Genomic DNA, 24,958 nt, shown 5'->3' on the forward strand with positions numbered 1-24,958 from the left:
CCCCTCTCCCACACCCTGCAACACACACACACACACACACACACACGCACACACATGCATGCACACACAGGCACACACTCACCAACTGAACTCTGTGAACAATACAACCTCAGTCAGTTGCACTGTTTCATTTGTACATATTACCGTAACCAACAAATGACTGCAAAAAAACTGTTGTTCAATGAATACTCTGGAAATGCGTGATGGAGGCAGACTGCTAAAAAAAATGCTGCCAAATCAGGTGTGAAAGACATTAGCTGTAAAAAGGAGGAAGGAAAATTGTTAAAAAGAAATCTACCAGATTTCCAGGTGTCCTTAAGTCCTTCCAACTGTAATACGGCTGTGGTTAACAGAAAAACAAAGATGTGGAATAAGGCAGATCCATATTAAAAGAAATAGCCTGGGACTTCTGTCAAATAACTGGTGAGTAAATGTGCATTTCTGTGTATGTAATTAAAATAAAATGTTTAAGGAATATATGGATCATTTTTTTTGAGATTCTGTTTACTGGCCAACTACTATAAGAATTAACCAAAAGCCTAGTGATTCCCCAATTCCTCTTCTACATAAATTTAACAACCTCCCACTGTCAGCCAACATCACTCCCATTACCAGTTAAACTCCCTTCCAACTGGAAAATCATTGCTCTGTTACTGGTCTTTATCAAAGATGATTTCCAAACCATACAATCTCATTTACTGTGATGTAGATTTAGCTTTACTTGTTAAAAAGGATTTTATACTAACATTTAAACCTTAACCATTGCCAAATCTTCCTTCAGTTTGCCCAGTAAGATTTCATACAACCTAGAAAAGAATTTAGAGCCTGAATAAATATATGAAGTGCTCTAGCAAAGCACTTTCTTAGTGTTTGTCATCAATTATATTCCAGTTGCAAAATTTTAGATATTGAAGATCATTTCAAAAAACTTTTAAAATTAAAATTTGAATGCAAAGTATGTAGCTACTTTCTTTGTTTTGGTATATGGCAATGTAAGATACTAGAGAGTAAAACATTCAAGTTGTAACTACTGAAATTAAATTTGATAAGAAACTTGTCCTTTTATTGAATAATTACTTTATTCATGTTTTTTGAAAAATGTATTCAGCTGGAGGAGCTGTCCTCTTTTTAAAACTGATGCTTTAAAATCCACATTATAAAAACATTACTAGGCAAAGGCGGGCGGATCACCTGAGGTCAGGATTTTCAGACCAGCCTGGCCAACATGGTGAAACCTCGCCTCTACAAAAAATACAAAAATTAGCCGGGCGTGGTGGTGGGTGCCTGTAATCCCAGTTACTCGGGAGGCTGAGGCAGCAAAATCACCTGAACTCGGGAGGTGGAGGTTGCAGTGAGATCACGCCACTGTACTCCAGCCTGTGCGACAAGAGCGAGACTCTGTCTCAAAAAAAAAAAAAAAAAAAAAAGATCATAGCTCTTTCTTCAGTGTCTTAAAATATCAATATATTAGTATATAATATCTCTCTAGCATTTTTGTAAGGTCTCAGAAGCCCTATGAAATGCTCTGGGTTGGCACTTGATCTTTACACACAGGATTCAACATAACAGAGCAACTTGAGAAGACAGAACTGGATTTCCTGAATGGGTAATGAGCTCCCTTACATTTAATTCACTGGAGGCTAACATCATCCTTAATTAAAAAAGAAAAAGAAAAGGTACTATTAAAATTACATTTACTTCCTACAATAGAAAGCCCAAATGGAAACTACCAGAGCTTCATGAATTTTAAAGCCCTACACAAACGTTGTTGCACAAACACAATTTCCTCTAGTCCTAGAAGTTTTGCTCAAGTTGTATTAGCTCCATACAACCTGACCTACTTGTTCTAAAATATTTGGTTGCAATTCAAAGATGGGATTCTTTCTTATGGATCCCACATTTACAGAGCAAATGTACCTAAATGTTAATATATGTTCATCATAAATTAGATTTAAAACTAACTCAAGTTAATTTTAGTATGTCATTATACAGTATTAACTAAACAATTAGGATAAACCACTACAAAACAGTGAGCTGTGACATCATAGAGCCATTTCCTTTCAAGCCCTACCCTTAATCCACTCTTCCACCTGCCAATACACACACATGCATGTGTGCACATACGCACACAGAACCCCCCCTCCACCACACCTTTCATGGTGTATTTTTCAACCCCTTTAGAGAACTGACAAGGATAGAAGACATTTAAGATTAAGGTCCATAAAGTATTCATTATTGTTGTTTTCTGCTTTCTTTAAGAACTGTCTCGTCCTATCAGGACACACAGCTATGCTAGCTCAGCTGTAAACGAAAGGATATGACCTTGAAGGTGTCTATAGCTCACTGGTTTTAGATGCTGACTCCACATCTTCATCACAGCTCCTAGGTGGTGGCTGCGCTGATGTGTACAATAAGATAAACTGAATCGCTAGCTGAAATAAGCATTTTGAATTTTCATTTGTATGTGAGTGGATTCAAAAGATTAAAGTGCTATATCCATAATTACATGCTCACTACTATTAAAAATACCTAAGCTAACTTCTAATTAAAAGGGTGGATAGTACATGTGTATTACCTCCTCTCCCTCCTGAACCCCTGCCAAAAACAATATATAAGGCCACAAAGAAGAAAAGATCCAAGTGAACAAGAGATGCAACACTTTTCAGAAGATGGAAAATGAATACAGAAGTAGTTATAGGATGAGAAATAGCAGAGGCTACAGAGGGGAAGACCACACAGAAACAAATTTGCTCTGCAACCCAGGCTCCAGGCTTAGGGGAGCAGGACCCAACCACAAAGGGAATAGTAGGGTGGGTGTAGGGCTGAGAACAGGGGAGTGAATGAATGCCAGCATACGCAACACTTGGATCCCCAGATCCTGCACAGACACTTTCTCCCCTGACCTGCAGAGACAGTTTCTCCCAGGAAAAGAGCTGGCTTGCTCAAGAGCTTCCAATTTGCTTCCTAGTGACTCACTGGGTTTTCTGGTGGTAAAATACACATAACATAAAATTTACCATGTTAGCCATTTTAAAATAAACAGTTCAGCGACATTAAGTATACTCACATTGTTGTGCAACCGTCACCCCCATCCATCTCTAGGACTTTTTCATCTTCCCAAACTGAAACTCTGTCCTTACCAAACACTAACTCCTCACTCCCTCTTTCCCCCAAACCCCTGCCATTTTACTTTCTTCTCTATGACTCTGTCTACTGTAGGTACCTCATGTAAGAAGAATCATCCAGTATTTGTCCTTTTATGACTGACTCACTTCACGTAGCATAATGTCCTCAAGGTCCATCCATGTTGTAGCATGTGTTAGAGTTTCCTTCCTTTTTAAAGCTGAATACCACTCTATAGTATGAATATACCACATTTTATTTATCCATTCATCCATCAGTGGGCACCTGGGTTGCTTCCACCTTTTGGCTATTGCGAATATCGCCGCTATGAAATTGGGTGTACAAATACATCTTTATATCCCTGCTTTCTAGCGACTCACTCTTACATGTGAACAGATAACTAAGGATCAGAGGACTTTTTAGGAAAACTTCCCAACGTTAAAGACAGAAACCAAAATAAATAAGGAGGAAGGGCTCTTGAAAATTAAAATGGTATAGGCCAGGAGCAGCGACTCACGCCTGTAATCCGAGTACTGTGGGGGACCAAGGCGGGTGGGTTGTTTGAGCTCAGGAGTCCCAGACCAGCCTGGGCAATGTGGCGAAACCCCATCATTACAAAAAATTACAAAAAAATTAGCCAGGTGTGGCGGCACATGCCTGTAGTTCCAGCTACTCGGGAGGCTGAGGTGGGAGGATCACCTAAGCCTGGGGAGGTCGAGGCTGCAGTAAGCTGAGATTGTGCCACTGCACTCCTGCCTGGGTGACAGAGTGAGAACATATCTCAAAAAAAAAAAAGTATAAATAAAAAAGGTTAGATGGGTTGGAAAATAAAGTCATAGAACTTTCCTAGCAAATAGTGTAAAAAGAGAGATCAAACATAGCAGAGAAAAGATAATAATCAATGAAGATGGTCCAACAGCAAATTTATAAGATTTCTAGAGAGAAGAAAGGTGTTTATCAAATAAACTACAGGAGATATTTCCTCCCAAAACGATATTGGTATTCACATTCAAAGGGCCTTCCAAGAGGCTTGCAAAGATGAAAATAGACCATACAAGGCACATCATGGTGAAATGTCACCATGCCAGGAATAAAGATGCTAAAACCTTCCAGAGCAAAAAGCAGGTCATGCAAAGGTTCGGGACACAGAATAGTATCAAAGGTCTCAATAGCAACATTCAGATGCTAGAGTAAAACAATGTTTTTCAAATTCAGAGAACAATACATTTTAAGTTAGAATTCTGTACCTAAGCAAATCATCAATCAAAAAAGAGGCAAACAAGGTCTCCATCAGAGGAAAGGAGCAGAAAAGTCCCAGGAACAGAGGCAGCAGGCCCAGAGAGCATTAGGTTGGTGGGCACAAGGGCACAGGGGATGAAAGCTTCTGACCTCACACTATGGGTCTGTAGCTTTGTTTCTGATTGACTCATGCAGTCATACAACAGTGTTTTTTGTCTGTTATGTATCAGGCACTCTTCCCTTCTAAGTGCTGGGAACAGAGGTGAAAAAAACAAAAGTTCCTGTCCTGGTGCAGTTTTCATTCTAAGGCGGGAGAGGGACGATAAACAAATATACCTTGTTAGGTAATGTCCTATGAGGAAAATAAGCAGGGAAAAGGGATAGAGTGTGACCAGGTGGAGTGCTAGACTGGAAAGACTAGAGGTGACCTTGGAGACCTGAGTGCAGTGAGGGAGAGAGCCCTGGGCATTTTGGGGGTCTGGAGAGAGAGCTCTTAGGCAGAGGGACTTCAGGACCAGCTGCCCTCATCAGCCTGGCCTCCTGACAGGCATTCTCCAATGGACAAGATTTTCTCTTGCTCCCAGCCTGTTCATTTCTTCTGGATCCTCTGGGAAACAACTCTGCCTGGAGCCAGATGGCAGGGCTAAGCAGCCCCAATTACCACATGGCTGGGGCCCTATTGGGCCAGTCCTCTTTCCCCTTCCCAGTGGGGAGACGACACAAGACTGTGCAAGAGAGATGGGACCCCAGAAGACAGAAAGGATGCAAGGGGTTGAGTGCTAAGGTGGTAAGTCCAGGCCCTGAAGCCATCTAGGCAGACACAACATCTGACACTTACACTGCTCTTTCTGTGCATTTTCACAAGCAAGAGAGGCAGAACAGGTACCATCATCATGCACAGATGCCGAAACTGGGGCACTGCCAGGTAAGGAACCTGCCCAGGGTCATAGAGCCTGTTAGTTACAGTACGAACTCTCACTGGGGCCTGCTTCAGAGACCAGTGCTAGGTCAAAACCAAATGTAAACATGTTTTTCTTGTTACTTTTCATGTTTTCCATACAGGTAAAAATAAAGCCCAAGTTGTAAGTGGTTCATGAGAACAGAGGATCTTTTTATTTAGCATTTCATAAAATATAAGGCTACTCCTCTTGAGACTTCACCTTGAGCTGTAATTTTCTAGCTACCCATGGGTCAGAGACAGGCACTAGAACTTGGTTAGACTTACTCCACCTCAGATTAGGAGCAACTACCGTTTGGGAAAAGAAAAGCAAACTGAAGGATGGAACAGTCTACCTAGAAGATGTTTCAACGATTGGATAACTAGCATTATGACTAGTTCCCCGCCAGAATATGCCACCTCAGCCTTCCCTTCCAAACGCTGCACTCTCCTTTCCATTACCTATCTTCGGGGTTGCAGTTTTGTTCTAAGAGCAGAGGAGCATTTGCATCTGCGGGCGAAGGTGCTGAGTGGGAGGAGCGGCCACTGCATGCCCACAGAGGAAGCTGCTGTGACAGCCCTGCTGCTCCTGCTGAGCAAGGGAACTAGAGTGGCCCAGTCTCCACCTGGGACTGGCTCTGTTCCCGAAGCTGATTCAGGAATTGAGTCATCATTCGCAACCTGAAGTCAAGGAACATCTTAGTTAGATTTAAAACACTGTATTTCAATAATATCTAACAGTTTAAAAATACCCCCACATTTAACCCTCAGCATTCCTGCGTGAGGGAAACACAGTGGTGCCTGCAATTTACTTGAAATGAGTAGAACATGTGAAATGGACAGATGGATGGATCGGCAGATACGTGGTAAAACAAAGTAAAAGAATAAAGGTAGAATTCAGGTATTGGATATATGAGCGTTCCCTGTAAAATTCTTTCAGCTTTGTTGTAGTTTTGAAATCTTCATAATAAAATGTCAGGGAGAGTGGGAGGGAGGGACTCTCCCATCATCCTGGATTATTTCAATACCCATGTGAATGATTAATTCAACAACCCAGCCTCAAGCTTCCTGGCCCTCTGAATGCCAGCACTCTCCCGTCACCTCCTGGACCTTACCTCACTTAAAACAGTCCTGCCTTGATCTTAAACTATCTCTTCAGACCAGATTCCTTTCATTCCAGCTCACTGCCTCATAGGTGCTTCCGCTTCAGGAAGGTATCTACACCTAAACCCTCCATTTCCCCGTGACTTCTGGTGCTTCTATATCCAACAGAGATTTATCAGCCCCCTCAGCACCTTCCCTGCAAACCTGCAGGGCCAGCCACTGTCAGGGAAGAGGAACACAGGGGCAGGAAACAACCTCACAGCCCCTGCCTGCAGCAAGCTCATCTGGAGCTGAGAGTAGGGACGGAGGAGATGTGTGGGCACAGCTCTCACGAGGCTTTGCTGCCATGGTTCATGTGGGCTTGCCTGTGCTTCTCTCCCCTGCTGGATCCCCTCTTTTCCACCTCTGCATCTTCCCAGATAGCTCAGTTTACTCTCCTTTTGATGAATCATATTTTTCAACAGCTTAAACAGTTTTTATTATGAAGTATTTTAAATATAATCAAAAGAAGAGAGAATGGTATAATGAACCCACATATACCCATTCTCAACAGTATCAAGAGTCTGGCATATTTGCTTCATTATCCCATTTTTTTTCTTTTTCTTTCTTTCTTTTTTTTTTTTTTCCAAGACGGAGTTTCGCTCTCGTTGCCCAGGCTGGAGTACAATGGCGCGATCTCGGCTCATTGCAACCTCCGCCTCCCGGGTTCAGGTGATTCTCCTGCCTGAGCCTCCCAAGTAGCTGGGATTACAGGCATGCACCACCCCGCCCAGCTAATTTTTCCATGTTTCTAGTAGAGACGGGGTTTCACCATGTTGATCAGGCCGGTCTCAAACTCCTGACCTTAGATGATCCATCCGCCCTAGACTCCCAAAGTGTCGGAATTACAGGTGTGAGCCACCGCACCCGGACTTTTTCTTTTCATTCTTTGCTCAAGTATTTTAAAGGAACTCAGACTTCTTCAGTGTGCCTCTCTTAAACTCCAGGCCTGTAATCCCAGCACTTTGGGAGGCTGAGGTGAGAGAACTGCTTGAGTCTAGGAGTTTGAGACCAGCCTGGTCAACATAGTGAGGTCATGTCTCTACAGAAAATTTTTAATCTGTTTTCAAATGTATTTGCAGAGTTGTGCAAATTAAAATATAAGAAATTAATGCAAAGGTCAGCTAAAGTTGCTGTCTATTAATTTGATATTTAGTAGTTTTCATTTGTAAATTAACTAACTCTTAGACTGCAAATAAACATTTTTGTAAAGGGCTATGTTTTTAAGTTTCTAAGAAAATCTTCAGTTAGCAGTTTAGAGTCTTCTAAAATTAAAGTAGAAAGAAATAATTGGTGTGAAAATGCAAGGGTTAGCTGTGTTAGAAAATGTCTAATTGAGGGTTGTAAGTTTCTTCTATCTTGAGAAGAATAAATATTTTGAAGAGTAACATTGAAGGTGGCATTTTTAAAAGAAATTAAATGGTTATTATAAACCACAGGAAAAATAGTAGAAAGGAAATGGTAACAGAACAATCAAAGAAAAGCATAATGGGATAATAAACAGGTTAACAGTGTAATAATGATAATTAACAGTAACAAGATATTGTTAAAATTTTAATTAAACTTAAAGCAGCAGCAGGAAATACTGAAAAATAAAATACTTGACTACATAAAAATGTACACTTCTACTTACTTCTAACCTTATAAATTCTAAAAGAAAAAACACAAATAGTAAAATACATATGAAAAAACTGTTTAATCTGAACAGTGCAAAAAATGCTAACAATAACACTAATGAACAATTTTTCACACTGCAAATCACCACAGATTAAGAAGACTGACATTTTTAGTGTGATGAAGACAAGTTCCTTCCAGCTTTTGGGAAGGCAGAGTGGCACTCTGTGTCAAAATGTAAACTGACCATACCCCTTCACCCCCCAAATCTATTTCTAGAAATTCACCCACAAAAGACAATCACATAAATGTTCAAAGATCTACCTATTGAAGCAGTTTTCAAAAGAGTGAAGATTAGGAAAGACTTATCCACTAATAATGGATAGGGTAAATCAACAGGTACATTCACAAAAATGACTACTGCTACAGTCACTGAAAATGTAAGGATGCTGGAGAAAGTCACATAATAAAGAAAATCAGTGCCACTATAATTCATGATCACTGCTCCCAAATGGGTCCTCAATTCCTTTTCTCTAACGGCAGACTCACAGGCCCTTCTGCTGATGTGATATAAGCTCTCCCATCAGCAATAAACAGGAACGAAGTATTGATACATGCTACAACATGGATGAACCTTAAAAACAGCGTGCAAAGTCAAAGACCAGACACAAGGGACCATATATTATATGATTCTATTCACATGGAATATCCCAAATAGGAAAATCTATAAAGACAGTAGATTAGTGGTTGCAGACTTGGGATGGAGGTAGTAGGGGGTGACAGCTGGTAATGAAAATACTCTAAACATGACTGTGGTGATGGATGCATATTCAACTCTATGCATGTAGTAGTATATTCAACTCTGTGAATATAGTACAAGCCACTGAATTGTACACTTTAAATGAGTGCATTGTATGGCATTTAAATTCTCTCAATAAAGCTGTTAAAAACCAAAAGCTCTCCCATATGTGGAATGTTTGCGTGACCCCTGCCACCTGAGTACCCTCATGCTTACAGCTAAACATGCCTATGTGTTATTCTAATGTGTGTGAGTTTCACCACTGGCATGCAACAAACCACCTCTATATTCATTTGTTACTCCACCTTTCTAAAAAGCTATCTGACGTATTGACAGTACATAATGACAGCTAAAATTTCTTATCCTTTAATTCAGAGGTGATCTTTTTGAAACCTTTCGTAAGGAAATAAAAAAACTAAATCTGTCACCCAAACTGGAGTTCAGTGGCACAATCACTGCTCACTTCAGCCTCAACCTCTCTGGGCTCAAATGATCCTCCCACCTCAGACTCCCAAGTAGCTGAGACTACAGGCACACACCACCACACCTAGCTAATTTTTGTAGAGACAGGGTTTTGCCATGTTCCTCAGGCTGGTCTCAAAACTCCGAGATGGGCTCAAGTGATCTGCCCACCTCGGCCTCCCAACATGCTGGGATTACACGGATGAGCCACCATGCCCAGCCAATAATTTTTATAATTGGAAAAAACTGCAAAAAATCTAAATGTTTAACAGTAGAAGAATCAATAAACCATAATATGCCCATACAAGAGATAGCAAAAAGACATTAAAATGTTTTCAAAGAATATGAACTATAAAGAGTGTTCATGATGTATAAGTGAATAAAGCAGAACACAAAAGTGTATATATAATGTGATCCCTTTTATGTATATTATACATTTCTACAACAACATGGATGTGGGAGCACCTACTGCCTTCTCTGAATACTATCCCTTTCCTTGAGAGCCACTGTCTTGGTGTAATGTGACCACACTGCCTAGTCTCAGGAGCAGCGGCTAATCTGGGGATGGGGTGGGCTAATGACAGGCTCTTTCCCAGAAATCTCAGCCATGAGATTCAACTTGGTTGCTCTCCTAAACGGAGATCTTAACCTAGGCCTGGTTTGCAAGTCGGCTGCAGTTAGCTGTTATCTAAGGAATGCTGGGAATGCTGGTAGGGGCTAGGCCCACGGGGCAGCTCTGACTCCTCCCCAAAGTCCCAGTGCTTAAATTCCAAGGTTCTTAGCTTTTGCTGAAATGCTGGAGCAGGAAGTCTCCCAGAATGCAGTGGCTGTGAACAGCAAGGCTAATCCCATGGGAATGGTGGCTGTGTCTACCTGTGCCAGCAGTTCCCTGTAGCATCTTCTTGTTGAACCCACTCCAGTCACAGGAAATAATCAGAGAGCTGATTATGCTATGCAAACAACCAGGGGTTGTGGCAGTCTACAATTTCCAACCACTTGTCTAAAGCGTGATTCAGAGGGGCAGCAACCAGTCCTGGTCACCACAAGCTGTTACACTTTCTGCAGGCTGGGTATGCAAAATTTACCTTTCTTTCAGAATATACAGTATAATTTTACTTGGAATTCTTATTCTACTCTCACAGCATGTTCCAGATGTCACACAGCACGAGGAAGCAAGTGCTCTCCAGCCCAGGATCTGATAGCACCCACATCTTTGAGGACAGAGGGCATCGGGAAGCCCTAACAACTCTGGCACATCTGCCACCAGGTGTGTGGTGAGGTCATGAGGGCAGACACTCAGGCGCTACTCCTCTTCTTCTCCTGGTTACTCAAGAAAGCTACTCAGTACTTCCATACCTGAGTTTCCTCATCTTCAAAAGGGAGGTTACACCCTCTAAGCCGTGGCATTCACCAAGAGGCTGGGACATTATTCTTAGAAATACACAAATACACGCACCCTTTTTTCTAGTATGGGCTGTTCTTAAAGGTATGTGTCACACTGAGTCAGCAGGCTCCTGGGTCCATAGGCAGGTCAGCAGTCTCTGACACATTCTCCTTCAGCTCTTCTGACAGGTAGATCTTTCATTTTTACAGCTTTATGGAAGGTTATTTCACAGACCATAAAATTCAACATTGAAAGGGTAAAGTTCAACGCTTTTCATTATTGACACAGGCAGATCTTGACTGTCACAGAGAGAAAGATAAAAAACAAATTAGCTCCTTTCTCTAGTGGCCTGCATCCTCTGTTCCCTGCCATCTCTTAATCTTTCCCTCCAGTAATGTTTGCCTGGGCATCCCCTCTAACCCGCAGCCACTTTCAGACCCCTCAGCAGCACCTCCTGGTGGCCAGCAAGCCTTGGAGGGAGGGAGGCGCCAGCTAGTGCAGCAGTTAGCTCACCATGCCAGGACCCACACTCCCCCCCAGTGGAATAAGCTCTATGCTCAGACAACAGACTTTATGAAAACCAAAGAAACAAGGATAAAAATGAGGTGAAAGAAATAAAAGTTTTTTTGTGAACTTTTAAAGTACAGTAAATAAGTCTAGAGTTTATAAGCAAAAGCTGATATTTTTTTAAAAGAGCTTTACTGCATAATCTTTATCCTTATTCCCACAAGCAGTCAAAAATCCCCCAACCACATGAACCTATCAAATAGTAAAGAAGCATTTGGGAACATGAGCTAGGCGCAGAAGCTCACACTTGCAATCTTAGCACTTTGGGAGACCGAGGCGGGTGGATCACCTGAGGTCAGGAGTTCAAGACCAGTCTGGCCAACATGGTGAAACCCTGTCTCTACAAAAAAATGCAACAAATTAACCGGACATAGTGGAGCATGCCTGTAATCTCAGCTACTCGGGAGGCTGAGGCAGGAGAATTGCTTGAACCCGGGAGGTGGAGGATGCAGTGAGCTGAGACTGCGCCATTGCACTCCAGCCTGGGTAACAAGAGCAAAACTCCATCTCAAAAAAAAAAAAAAAGAAGTATTTGGGGACAAGAAATGAATTAATATGTGTGACGGACAATGACTTAGTAATACCTAATCTGGTTCTACTTTCTTCATCTTGATTTCTACTTTTGATTGCTTCTTATTGTAAGGAATATTTTCAAGACATATTTTCTGTTTCTCATTTATTTTTCACTGGTCATATTTTCTAATCCTGTCTTCACTTTGGTGTCTTCTCTGGATTTTAGTAGTGAAAATGACTGACACGTTTTGAAATAAATGTTAAAAAGATAAAAAGAAAAACTCTTGCCTGAAAAATTACCCTAGTATTCAAGCTACTTGTGTAAATTACAGAAATTTAAAAAAACTCTAGATAATATAATTATCAGATAGAAGTTCTACAATGAGTACATTTGAAATTATTAAAGACCCAAAGAAATAAAAATCCCAGGGAACAAAAGGCAAATACAAAGCATAGAAAAACATGATAGTGAGGTGGGTGCATCACCTGAGGTCAAGAGTTCAAGACCAGCTTGGCCAACATGGTGAAATCCCATCTGTACTAAAAATACAAAAATTAGCTAGGCGTGGTGGCGCATGCCTGTAATCCCAGCTATTCAGGAGGCTGAGGCAGGAGAATCGTTTGAACCTGGGAGGCAGAGGTTGCAGTGAGCCGAGATCACAGCACTGCACTCCAGCCTGGGTGACAAAGCAAGACTCTGCCTCAGAAAAAGGGAGGAAAGAAAAATATGATAGAAATATATCCAAGTACATCATAAATCACAAGTATAAATAAATAAAATGTGTCCATTTAACTGGATGAAAATTTAGACCATGTAAAAAGAAAAGTAAACCCCACAAAATCCATAGAGACACATGCAGATACACAGAGGTTAAGAGAAAAAGAGGAAAAAATAAATATACTGGAGGAATTTAGATTCTGAGACTGAAGGATGAGATAATTCAGATTAACTCCCCCTCTGAACACAACTGGAAAAAATATAAAGGATATTTTCTTGAAGGCATTATAGAATCAAGAAGATGGTAAAGAATGGCCAAGCCAAGATCCTGGAAGAATGGAGGTCTGAGAAGGTGAGCCAAGCATATGGGGCCATCTTCCCCTTGGGGCACCTTCTGATTCTGGAGAGCATCGCTGAGCAACAAGGACTCCATCCAGGGCTGAAGGCACATAAATTGGAATCTAAGGCCCCCGAAAGCCAGGGAGCTTGGTTGATTTGGACTGGGATCCTGAAGGGGTACTCTTTAAAAGTAAAGACCAACCAGAAGCTGGCAGGCCCTCACAGGCACTGCAGCTTAGTTCTGAATCATTTCAGTCCTTGAAATCGGACTGATGTTAACCCAGATTGCTACTGCTGCCAAGTGCCCACCAGAAACAAACACAAACCCATCTCGGAGGAGAAATATCTATCATCCTAGACCTCAATTTATTTTTACATTTTTTCAATCTTTAGATAACTCAATCAAAAATAACCAGGCATACAAACAGGCAAGATTATATAGAAAAAAAAAACCACTAGTAGACACCACAAGCAACAGAAACATACCCACAATTGCTCTAGATTTAGAGCAAAAGAACTATGTTTACTATATTCAACAAGGTAAAAGACGAGGTTGTTTTGGCAGAGAACTGTAAACCAAAAGACGAACCAATAAACATGCAGAGAGGCTCAATATCATTAGTAGTTAGGGAGATGCATATTAAAACTAAAATAAACTACTAGTACATCCCAACTATGATGGCTAAAAATTTTTTTAAGTGACAACAAGTGTTGCTAAATATATTGAGTGATTCTCATAAGCTGCTGGTACAACTATAAATTGTTTAAGCCATTTTAGAACTGTTCGGCAATATCTAATAAAACTGAACATATGTGTAACCTATGATGCAATGACTCTATGGCAAGGTTATACATCCAACAGAAACTCATGCACATCTACACCAAGAGACATAGACAAGATAACTCCTACTCGCAAAATCTGATCACTAGAAGGAAAAATAGATAATCTTACTCTCACAATAGTAGAGTTAAAACACACACTTGTCGGCCGGGCACGGTGGCTCATGCCTGTAATCCCAGCACTTTGGGAGGCCAAGGCGGGCAGATCACGAGGTCAGGAGATCGAGACCATCCTGGCTAACACGGTGAAACCCCGTCTCTACTAAAAATACAAAAATTAGCTGGGCGTGGTGGTGGGCGCCTGTAGTCCCAGCTACTCGGGAGGCTGAGACAGGAGAATGGCGTGAACCCGGGAGGCGGAGCTTGCAGTGAGCCGAGATCTTGCCATTGCACTCCAGCCTGGGCGACAGAATGAGACTCCATCTCAAAAAAAAACCAAAACAAAACACACACACACTTGTCTCAATAAACTAATTGATCAAGTAGAGAAAAGCTGAATAACAACCAATAAACCCAATCTAAAGGAAATATGTAGATCCAACTAGAGAACCCATTATTTTCAACTCCACAGTCATTAAAGAAAAAGAAAAAATGCAAATTTCAACAATGATCAAAGAATCTTTATCATACAATTTACATTATTTAAACCCAATAAAATCAGAAATCAAGGACAAAAAAAAAATCTTGGAAATTTATGGACATAGTTTTAAAAAATCATAGGTCAGAGATGAAACCATAAAGGATATTAGGAAATACTTACAACTTTGATGACAATGAAAGCACTAACTATTGAAATATATGGGATTCAGCTAAACCACTACTTAGAGAGAAATGTGGAGTTTTATGTGTGTATTAGAAAAGAAGAAAGCCTGAAAACCAATAATTTAAATGTATGACTCGGGCTGAGTGCTGTGGCTCAGGCCTGTAGTCCCAGCTCTTTGGGAGGCCAGGGAAGTGGATGACATGAGGTCATAAGTTTGATACCAGCCTGGCCAACACGGCAAAACCCCATGTCTACTAAAAATACAAAAGTTAGCTGGGTGTGGTGGTGCATGTCTGTAATTCCAGCTACTCGGGAGGCTGAGGCAGAAGAATCGCTTGAACCAGGGAGGTGGCGGTTGCAGTGAGCTAAGATGGCGCCACTGCACTCCAGCCTGGGTGACAGGGCGAAACTCTGTCTCAAAATAAAATTAAAAATAAATAAATAAATAAATGTATGACTCAAGAAGTCAGAAAAAGAACAAGAGTATAAGATAACAGGGGCAGAAATTAATGAAACTTGAAACAAAAAAAATCCTGATTTTTAAAACAGCAGCAAAACTGAAAGCTGCCTTTTTGAAAAGACTATAGAAAAATACAGAAGGCATAAATAGGAATGAAAAAATGATTGCAACTACAGATACAGCTGACATTTTTGAAAAAGAATACTATGAACAACTTTATGCAATACAATTGAAAATTTAGGGAAAAGTGGACAATTCCAAAAATAAGTAACATTAAAATTCAGTCAAGAAGAAATGTAAAACTTGAACAAACCTACTAAAGAAATTGATCCAGTAGTTAAAAACCTATTCCCTCAAAATAAACTAAAAATAAATAAAACCCTGGACACCTGCCCTAGATGGTATTATTGGCAAATCATATCAAACATTCAAAATGCAGATAATCTCTATTTACACAGACTATTACAGATGACAGAAAAAGAAATTATTCCCAACTCATATAATGAAGCTAAGAAAACCCAAAAACCAAGCCAAACAAGTACAGCATGAACATCTCACTTACTAACACAGATTTTAAAAACCTAAATAAAATGTTAGAAAATACAATTTTACAAAATCTTAGGCAACACCATTGTCAAGTAGAAGTTATCCAAGTAACACAAAACAATATCATACTAGAAAATACTTTAGTATGATTATTTAATTCATCACATTGACAGACTAAGGAGAAAAACTGCATTATCATCTTAACAGGTACAGGAAAATCACTCTTTAAAATTCAACACTCATTCCTGATACAAACACCTAGCAAACCAAGACCAACAGAGGATTTCTCTAACCTGATAAAGACTACCTACAAAAACATACAGCAAATATCATACTTACTGATGAGACATTAGAAGCAGTCCCTTTAAAATCTGGACTAAGATAAGGGTGCCCACTATCAATCACAGCCTCCATTCAATACTGTGCTGAAGTGCCTGACATGGAAGTAAGACAAAAAGGACTGGCATAAGGATTGGAAAAGAAGAGACAAGTCTGTCATAATGTGCAGAGAACAGGAAAGTCTACACAGAATAACTAAGAAAATCTATAAGTTATTAGAATTAAAATGAAAGGTTCCTGGTTATAACCTGAAAAACAATAGTCAGTTACATGTCTAGACATGAGCATAAAAATAAAAATATACAGCTGACACTTGAACAATGTGAGCGTTAGGAGTGCTGACCCTCATGCAGTCAAAAACCCACCTATAACTCCTGACTCCCCCCAGAACTTAACTACTAATAGCCTACTGTTGACCAGAAGCCTTACCAATAACATAAATAGTTGATTAACACATATTTTGTATGTTATATGTATATACCGTATTCTTACAATAAACTAGAGGAAAGAAAATGTTGTTAAAAAAATCATATAGAGGAGAAAATATAGTTACTGTTCATTAAGTGGAAGTGGATCATATAAAGGTCTTCATTCTTGTTGACTTCACATTGAGTAGGCTGCAGAGGAGGGGGAAGAGGAGGGGTTGATCTTGCTGTCTCGGGGTGGCAGAGGCAGAAGAAAATCTGCATATAAGTGGAGCCGCACTGTTCAAACCCATATGGTTCAAGGGTCAACTGTAAGTCATGTACAACAGCAAAAAAACTATATAACAAATCAAACGTCACACAACATAAAGTTTTATTGAAAGTAATTTTAGAAGAATAGAGAGATGTACTCTATTCACATATAACAAGAGTCCAAATTATAAAGTTATTAATTTTCCCCATTCTAATTCTATACATTCAATGTAATTCCAAACTCCTGCTAGGGTTTTCTGTGTGGAATCTGACAGATTGATAATTATAAAATGTATAAAGAAGATCAAAGAGCCAAGTACAACCAAGGCAACTTTCAAGAACCGCCTAAGGTGGGAAAGTACTTGCCCTACTGTTAGAGGAAAGGAGTCCCGATCCAGACCCCAAGAGAGGGTTCTTGGATCTCACACAAGAAAGAATTCAGGTGAGTCTGTAAAGTGAAAACAAGTTTATTAGGAAAGTAAAGGAATAAAAGAACGGCTACTCTATAGACAGAGCAGCCCCAAGGGCTGCTGGTTGCCCATTTTTATGGTTACTTCTTGAATATATGCTAAACAAGGGGTGGATTATTCATGCCTACCCTTTTTACACCATGTAGGGTAACTTCCTGATGTTGCTATGGCATCTGTAAATTGTCATGGTGCTGGTGGGAGTGTAGCAGTGAGGACCACCAGAAGTCACTCTTGTGACCCTCTTGGTTTTGGTGGGATTTAGTGGCTTCTTTACTGCAACCTGTTTTATCAGCAAGGTCTTTGTGACCTGTATCTTGTGCTGTCTCCTGTCTCATCCTGTGACTAAGAATGCTTTAACTGTCTGGGAATACAGCCCAGTAAATCTCAGCCTCATTTTACCCAGCCTCTATTCAAGATGGAGTTGCTCTGGTTCACACTTCTCTGACACTACCAGCTTTCAAGATTTGTTATACAATTATAGTAACTAAGACAGGTTTCTACACAGGGAGAGGTAAACAGACCAAGGGAAAATAAGAGAGAAACAAATCCACACATATATGGAAACCTGGCATTTGACAGACATGGTATTATAGATCAGTATGGAAAGGATGAAACACCCAATATATGGTGCTGAGACAACTGGTAATCCATATTGAAAATAACAAAGCAATCTCTACTTCTTGCCACATCCAAAAACTAAATTTCAGAATAAAAGACTCAAATGTAAAAAGCAAACTTTAAAATTCTAAAAAAAATTATGGGAGAACATCTTTATGGCCTGGAAAAAAAAGGGTTTTTTAAAACAAGACATTAAAATAAAAGAAACCATAAGAGACTGATAAAATGACTACATTAAAATTATGAGCAAGAAGCAGAAAATAAAAGGTAAAATTACTGACAAGAAGACATTTCCAGTGTAATTCCATCAAAGGACTAATAATAGAATACACAAAGAACTCCTACAAATCAACAATCTTCTCTCCAAACAACTATTTTCAAAAGTATGAAAAGCCTCCATTTTTGTTTTCATTTTGAAAAATGAATTATTTAGGCTCACTGAAAACATTCTTTTCCTTATTGTAATTTCTAACACAGAATTCTAACACTGATTTTGAATAGTATTAGAACTATTGAAAACAATTTAATGATTAATACATTTGAACTGTTTTATGATTATAAAATAATGTGTAACTATGAATTTTGTAAAGATATCAAAATACACATTTGAAATATTTAATTAAAATGTTAAAATTAAAAAGAAACAAATGTAAAGAGCATAAAAATCATTAAAAATCCCTCATGCATTACACAGACACATTTTGTCAATATTTTGGATTTTTTCTTTACTTTGTTTCTATTAATAAATACATACACATAGATGCACAACAAGCTGGGTCCAAAGTGAGGGTGGCTTATTCAAGTGATGACATCCATCAGTCAGTAGATGATGCAAGCTAATGCTTAGGAAAGAGGTGAGGTCTGGGGATGTTGACTTGGGAGGTCATGCTTAGAGCAATAAAAGTCAAGACTCAGTCTTGGATGAAGAGATTGTAGGAAGAAAATAAGAGTGAGGACACAATATTAGAATAAGGAGCAGAATAATATGTTGGGAAAAATAACTTGAAAAAAGAGAAGGTACAATTAGATAGGTAGGAGGAGAATCAGGATATTGTGGAAGAATGTCAAGAAGAAGATAACAATCAACTGCCAATCCTGCAAAGAAGTTAAGGAGAATGAATCCTAAGAAAAGGCCAACATATTTAACAATTGAGAGAGACGGCTGTGGAGTAAACGTCTGATTACAGGAATGCAAAGAAAACAGATTGAAGGGATAGGGATATGTGCATATTTACACCATACAGTCAACAAATCTGGCCAGAAAGAAAGGTGGCAAATCAAGCTTTTTTTCGAGATATTAGAGATCTGTTACCTGTCTACCTTCTCTGGGCGAGAAGCCCAGTATACTGAAAGACTAAAGATGCTGGGAAGAGAGAAGTAAACAAAAACACAAATGCCTGAAAGCAGAGGGAGAGGATGGACTTTAAAAGAGTTCTGGATCATGACTTGTCATCTGACACAGGAGAAAAGAACCGGGGTCACAACAGACATAGTTCAAGCTGAAGAGGACAGGAGAAACCTCCGGCTAGGTAAACTTAGTAATTTTAGTACCAAGGTACGTCACGGGACAAAACTCAACTTAAATCAAGAAGCATCCACACTAAACTATACCTAAGGGCTTACAAGAGACGAAAAAAAATCCCTCATTATGTCTGCTTCAACTCACCCATGACATGAGAATCAATACTGGTATTTGGGTGAAGCTTCAAAACAACTGAAACTATGGGGAATGTTTCAAACCAGTTAAGCACTGACATAAATGACTGAGAAACTCCGGTTTCCTTAAAATAAGCAAAATATTCATTTGTTTTGATATTATTTTTTGATGATACAAGTGTCCATCTGTAGTAGCTAGTCAATAAATATTGGTTCATGCTACCTGTACTGAATGTTTCTGTGCTACATGGTCAATTGCATAATTGCCAGTTTAAGGTACAGCATTAAGAGCAAAACAATTCACGGTGAAATATCCCACCCATGTTTTCCTACAAATCTGTGATTCAACAAGGAATGTAATGATTCACAGTATTGGCATTAAGTTTATATTGAGGTTGCCCTTTTGTAACTGAGAAGTAGGGCTGGGTTGTCACTGTGATCTTCCCAATCCCTTCCACATCCAAACCCTCACTTCCCTTCTCAGCCCCACTTTGAATGACGCAAAGTTAAAACACTAATGTAGACATCCTCTGTCATAAAGCCAACAAACCAGAGAAACAAGAATGCTTATTGACCTCCTTCCTTAACTACTTCTTAAAAAGGGATCTAAAATTTATGAGTAATAAAATTCTAAAAAGAACATTTACCTTCTATGTGTATGTATAACTAAAGCCTACGACTGAAATATTTGGAACTTCTAAAGTAGTTTTCAACTTCAAATACAAACTTATATTAGAGACAAAAGCCATTAGCTTTGCTATGAGTAGTGTGAAGGGTTGATGTGACTTGAGGAAGCAAAGTTTGCAAAGATTTTCATTTGACTGTAGATTTACAAAATGTTTAACAATTTCAGTTCCTGAAATAGTTAATATAGGTTAAAATAAATTAGTAAGTTAAATGTGGAAGTCTTTAAGGTAATAACAAAGCAAGGCCATCAGAGGGAAACTGAGAATTATCTCTCTCAAATATCTGGAGAGTGACTGTCAAAATCAAGTCACAAAGAAATTACTACATTCACATTATTCCGTGTTCCACAGATGTTTCTTCTATTGCTCACATGAACTCTTTTCTCTTTGTTTTCACACTCACCAGTAACACTTGTAGATCTCCTAGGTCATTTGAACATTTAGCATTCAACTCTTTGATCAGTTCAAACTGCCTCCACAGAACATCTTTTTCTTCTTTCAAGCGTTCCTTATTCTCAAAATGTTCCTTGAATTTCAACCAAATTTAAATTCCTTACATTTACCTTCTCAACTTTGTATTCACCTCCTCTGTTCCAATAAACAGTAACAACTCTCTAAGCCCTTGTGTCTTGTAGCAACCATTGCCAGGCATTTTCTTAAAATTCTTACACCTCCCTTGAGGTGCTGGTAGCTTTAGAAATGTCGCCGGAGCAGCACGAAATTAGCCATGACTAGGACAGGACAGTCAGGAATTGCTGAAGACTCTCATGCCGGCTTCACCACCTATGGTCATTACAAAGGACTTCAAAATTCCTGGCTTTTCCAGTCCTGGAATGACCCTGATCCCTGCCCCATTCCTATAGCACAATCCCAAAACCATACATGGTCTTTCTCACCACAGTTCCCCTGCCAATCTCTTAAATGCTCACATCTAATGCTTAGGCCAAGGCTCTTGTGTTGCACAAGAGGCCCCCTACACCCCCGTTCCTGCTGACTTCACCTCCTTGCATCAACAATCTGGTCTCCTGGGCCATCATTTCAATCACCCTCTCACCTTTAATCACAACTATTTCCTTCCTTTGTCTTTCTCCACATACCACCCTTCAAAACCAGCAGTGCCAGCTCTCCACTGCCACCCCCAGGCAGATGTGCTTTGCTGGAGAGAGTGACACCAGACTGGCCCTGGTACGGTCCTCAACATGTTCCCAGCCAGGGTTCCCTCTCCTTCTGGTCCTCAGCAGCAATCCTACATCATCACCTCTCTGTAGCATCCCCACCTTCTCCCTCTTCCTCAACTGGCAATCTCAGTGCCCACTCAGGGAATGAAACTACCTCCCAACCCCAAACTGGTCTCTATATGAGTTCCCTCCTCGCTGGGGGTTTCCTCCCTCCTATGCGCTAGAGTCCATCCATCTGTCCCATCCCTACAGCACCAGGGCCCTCCATTCTCCCTTTCCCTCTGGTATCTTCGAAGACTCTCCACAGCCATCTAAAGATACTCAACACTCTCCCACTTAAAAAAAAATGGCACATGTTAAAAATTAAAGACTTCTATAGAGAACATTAACACGCCACTAAATACTGAATAGAGTCGTCCACTCAGTCTTCATCATCTAGCTCCTCTATGTTGCCAGCACCTGTCAGTGCCTGCCTTCCCCGGTCCAGCCTGTTGTAGACATTGTGCTCATTCCTTGTTTCTTGTTTCTTCAGCCCCAGAACCTTCCTAAGCCATCCTGACCAAGCCTTTGGGCTTCCTATGTCTGGATCTACAGGGCCACCCGCCGGCTCTCCAAACTGAGGCTTTCTTCCCCACATCTGCAGTTCTGATTGCTCAACTCTTGGCTTAGTTTCAGATTAGTACTCCAGGTACTGCAGTCTGACTAAACTCCCACTTACTGCACTCATGTCCAATCAGTGTCCTGACAAGACACCAGCTCCTTTTCCCTGGGGGTACAAACCTTATCTCAATCCCGCAAATTATTAGGGGTCCCCGTGCTCCCAAATTCATGTCACTACCACTAACTAGTGGAATGAAGTACTGTTATCGCTTACAGACCGCTCTACTGGGTTCGTAAGATCCACCTTGGGTTTATCAAGTTCCCTTAGAAAATATATTTAGAACGCTGGCAGCCCAGTGGAGTCCAGCTACACAGCTCGGCGCGTTTACCCTGGGATCCCTTGTTTCTTGTTTCCTTTCATTTCCTTCTCCAACCAATTTCCCATCATACCTATGGGCAAACACCCATGTTATAACAAGCAATTCATTAACTACTTATTTTAAGTTATGGTTAAGTGTTATAACCATAATATTTATAAGTGTTATGAAATTTATAAGTTCTGAAATTTACACAATTCTTTCAGTGGTTAGCAAACCATACTACTATTATAGACTCTATTATATTTCATAACCACATATTATACACAACATGAGAAGATCTCTGTTTAAGAGTCCCACCTATGGTATTTGTAAAACCATTCAATCAGGCAAAAACAAATTAAAAAAGTAATATCAGATAGTAATACACTAGAAAACCAAACCTTGAACAAACATTTGGGGATCCCCAGGCTTACAAATGTATTGGTTTCTATTCGGTAAAGTCTTGGCTTTCTCATTTTATATCATTCAAACAAAGGAACTGAAAATTATATTTTAAAATAAAAACCATAATCTAAAACTAATCTAAGAAAATACTGAGAAAAAAATAGCAGTAAATTTATATATTTTATCTTCTGTAATGAAAACTAAGGGGAAAAAGGCATGCTAAAAGCAACTAGTTCTAAAGTAACTTCATGAATGTACCACACAGAATACTTAACAGCTTTAAAAAGCAGTTATGAAATGCCCATTTGAACATCAGATGCCACGGACAGAACAAGTATCCAACCTAAAGCAGACAACACGGACCCACTCAAAGATATGCAGTGACATGCAGAGTCGTACTTCACACAATCCTCATTTGGAGAATGAGTCAAGAAGGGCAGCAGCGCGACCCTCCAGGCTTTTCCAAAATGACCCTCCTGATAACCGAGGAGCTCCAGCTGGGCTGTTCTTTTGCCCTGGTTCAAAATATACCTAGATGTGGAAAAGTACAAAGGCAAGCATTTCCCATCCACTAGAAAAGAAGTTCAATTATCAAATGCTAAATCTAGGTTACACTAAAAAAAATTAGATGAATTAAAATGTGGCCTGCCTCAAAGCAAGAGCATGTCTTACCAATCTTACTGTATCTCACTTAACATACTCAAGAGGAAAAGAAATTGAAGCATTTAAATAGTCCATCTTCAACATTCTGCTGTGAATACAGGACCTGTAATATGCTTGTTCTACTTGACATATAAAAAGAATCACATTTATGTGGAAGCCTAAGGTTAAAACAGGTTTTTAAAATGTAAACAGCAGTAACATGAATGTATTGAATTACATAAATCCCAAAACTTTTCATGCCACAATGGTATGGGAAGGTCGGTGACTGACTCACCTAAATAAAATGCAGTAAGTCAAAGTATATAGTTAGAGCAAAAGGAAAAAGATAAAAACATTTTAAAAACTAATTTATGGTTTTAATTCTCTATAATAAATCTTTTAAAAATTAATACACAATAGAAAATGGAGAAACAAAGTTAATAAATGCTTCCAAAGATGGCTTATGTTATATTAAACATGAAAATGATATCAAAGCATAATTATGAAATTGTCAAAAATCATGTTTGTAGTACAAGTTTACAGCTAGTTTTAAACAAAGAATTTTGACCAATTACTTGCAGAAAGTAAACAAGAAAAAAAGCTTGACTTCTTTCTGACAGCACGGAAGTCCTTATAAAACAGAGCACTATGTCATTCGACTACCACCCCCCAGTTATCACAGTTCTTGGTATATAAATCACCTTCGAATAAGCACAGGGTGTCTGAAATTTCCACTCTGCCCTAAGTAACACCATTCAAAATATCAATTGCTTCCAGCAATTCGAACAACGAAAATAACTTTAAATTGGAAAGATTATCCCACTTTCATCTCCACATTAAAGTCCATCCATCATAAATTTAAGTAGAGTTATGGTGGGCAAGACGTAGCAAGAATGAAATAAAGTATTTTAACCACAAGAGACCCAAACAGGACTTGGCAACGCTTCCTAACTGCACACGCTAGAAAGCCCTGCCCCCATGTGGCTGAAAGGCTTGCACAGCTGGCCAGCTTGCCCTGAGGCATAAGGGAGAAGGTTCATCCCCGAAATTGCCATGTTAAATGCCCACTTCTGGCTGTTGGAAGATTTAGGATACCATCTACTAAGCAGAAAGGATACCTTTTTCCCAGGCTCAGTGTCTTGGACAATGTGAACACACAACTAATAACTGCTGGATTATGGAGACAACAGCTTGTGTCTGCATAATGCCTTATGTAAGGTTCCCTCCCACGGATGCAGCAAACACGGAACATTCAAGTTCTGAGATGATGCTGAGGCTCAATTTAAACGGCATCTTTCCTGCTCTCAACTCTACTTTCCTGGTAATGCTTCATGACATACGATCTTTTAATTATTCCTAAATAATAGTGCCCTGTCAGTACTGGGGGCAAACGACGCATCTTGGCACTTGGAGCTTTTGCTATTCTCTCTCCACCTGGTACACACTCTGCAGTCTGTGACCCTCCATTTCCACCTCCAGCTGCCTGAAGTCTCTCTGGGAATGCTTCAATTCCCTCTGGTTCACAGCCCAAACCAGAGCCTACACCTGATTTACCATTAGCCACTTCCCAAGCCTGTACTCTGCTCCCCAACCCCTAGCACAGGCTCAGTGACTCTGAAGGTGAAAGCTGGCAGCAATGCTGGTGAGTCATAAGAGAAGGCAAGGAAAAATACCACCCAGCTACACACCATGTGCTACGGTCAGAATGTTTGCATCCTCCAAAATTCATTTGTTGAAATCCTAACCACAAAAGTGATGGTATTAGGAGGTGGGGCCTTTGGGAGGTGATTAGGTGCTGGGCTGGAGCCCTCATGAATGGGATTAGTGCCCTTACAAAAAAGGCCCAAGGGAGCTTGTTTGCCCTTTCACCATGTGAGGACT

General features: G+C 39.9%; 1 protein-coding gene and 1 long non-coding RNA gene across 8 annotated transcripts in view; both read right to left on the reverse strand.

The window, feature by feature from the left end:
- TJP1 (tight junction protein 1) overlaps nt 1–24,958 on the reverse strand; it is a 268,094-nt gene that overhangs the window by 214,523 nt on the left and 28,613 nt on the right. The window lies entirely within an intron of this gene.
- Nucleotides 13,170–24,243, reverse strand: LOC117975963 (uncharacterized). Its single transcript, XR_004666395.3, has 3 exons — nt 24,196–24,243; nt 15,787–15,881; nt 13,170–14,101 (listed from the first exon to the last, which is right to left on the reverse strand). It is a non-coding gene; the product is annotated as an uncharacterized LOC117975963 (long non-coding RNA).

Source organism: Pan paniscus, chromosome 16 (assembly GCF_029289425.2).
Source record: "Pan paniscus chromosome 16, NHGRI_mPanPan1-v2.0_pri, whole genome shotgun sequence".
NCBI lineage: Eukaryota > Metazoa > Chordata > Mammalia > Primates > Hominidae > Pan > Pan paniscus.